The sequence below is a fragment of the Manduca sexta genome, unplaced genomic scaffold, assembly GCF_014839805.1.
Source record: "Manduca sexta isolate Smith_Timp_Sample1 unplaced genomic scaffold, JHU_Msex_v1.0 HiC_scaffold_3269, whole genome shotgun sequence".
NCBI lineage: Eukaryota > Metazoa > Arthropoda > Insecta > Lepidoptera > Sphingidae > Manduca > Manduca sexta.
In genome coordinates, this window is record NW_023594318.1 from 1 (window position 1) to 1,655 (window position 1,655).

General features: G+C 36.3%; 1 pseudogene; it reads left to right on the top strand.

Annotated features, from left to right (window-relative positions):
• Nucleotides 1-498: 498 nt before the first annotated feature.
• LOC119192846 lies at nt 499-1,365 on the top strand (annotated as a pseudogene).
• Nucleotides 1,366-1,655: the final 290 nt, after the last annotated feature.

A 1,655-nucleotide genomic window follows, 5' to 3' on the forward strand; every position in this document is an offset into this window, starting at 1 on the left:
AAAATTAGACATCTCATGTCAATGTCTCCACATCTCATCTCAATAATATTATAAATGCAAATGTTTGTAAAAATGTTTGAATATCTGTTAGAAGTAAACGCAGAAACAGCTGAATTGATTTCGATGAAATATGGCACACGTATAGATGCTCTATCCGTCTTGAAATAATATATAGATATTTTTAACCCGGTAACTTTTTCTATGGCAACTAAAGGTTTCTTATCTGTTTTAAACACATGGCGCTGTTGTGGTGTATGTGATGCTTTGAACAGTGTTTTAGGGACTTTTGTTACAGGAAAGGGCTTATCAGCTAGCTGAAGACGCAAGCAACACCTACTACTTTATTATAATATTGATAACGAGTATTACTAAAGCCAGAACTAAGAGTTCAGACAAATAATGTATGTCAACGTGTTACAACTAGAATTAAACTAAATCCAATTATATCAGTAAATTATAACAATCGTTATCTAATCGCGGGCACCTTTACACATTTAGTCAGATACTAGCATGCCGAAATGAAGAGCGCGGTACCACGGCTAGAGAGAAAATTGTTTCTGCAACAGGTAACAATGACGTGCATTATCGTCACTTGGATTTAGCATCATTAGCTTCAGTTAGAAAATTCGCTGCGGACATCATCAAGAACGAAAAACGTGTCGACATCCTCATCAACAATGCTGGCATATTCTACGTTGACATTAAAACTGAAGACAACCTATTTGTTGGAATGCAAACAAATCATTTCGCACCGTTTTTACTCACATCACTACTTCTACCACTTCTGAAATCCTCAGCTCCGAGCAGAATCATAAATGTCGCCTCAACGTCCTACATGCGAAGTAAGATTGACTTCGAAAACTTAAACATGGAGTTGGAAAACAAAGACACATATACTTGTCACAAGGCGTATTGTATGACAAAATTGTGCAACGTCTACACTACCCTGGAATTAGATCGTCGCTTGAGAGGGACAGGAGTGACAGTAAATTGTTTGCATCCAGGTTTTGTGGATACAAACATAGTGACTACTATACAATGGCCTCTCTTTAGATTCATAAAGCCTGTAGTGAGACTGACCATGAAGTCGGCGTGGGAGGCGCAAACTAGTATATATCTCGCCGTGGCGCCCGAACTGGAAAATGTGAGTGGACACTATTTTTCCGATTGCCGAGAGCGGGGTTTAACAAAAAGGCTCAGGACGTCGATATTGCAAAACTTTGGGAAGTGTCGGAGAGTTTGGTGAAATTAAAATAAGTCAATGTTTCTTATCATGAGATAATAAAGTTGATAAAGAGTTTATTAGTACTAATATTATGTTTCTTTATGACGTATTGGAAATAAAATAAGCTTTATTTACTATGACTATATTTTTTTATTAAAAACACATTAACTATAAACTACTTATTCCTAGCTTTCTTCAATAAATAAAATCATAAATCACTTTGATGTTGACTTTGCTATTCAAAACTTTAGCTAGTATGAAATATCAGCAAAAGTTACACAAATAGCTCTCAAAGAGAACTGTATTGAAAATATGGAACATTCGCGAATAGCCTATAGAGTTTAGAACTCAACTGGCGCGAGCATTTTGAATTTTAGCCAGTGAGTGCCGTATTATGATGGCTGGGATCATCCAGTTCATTTATTCTGCA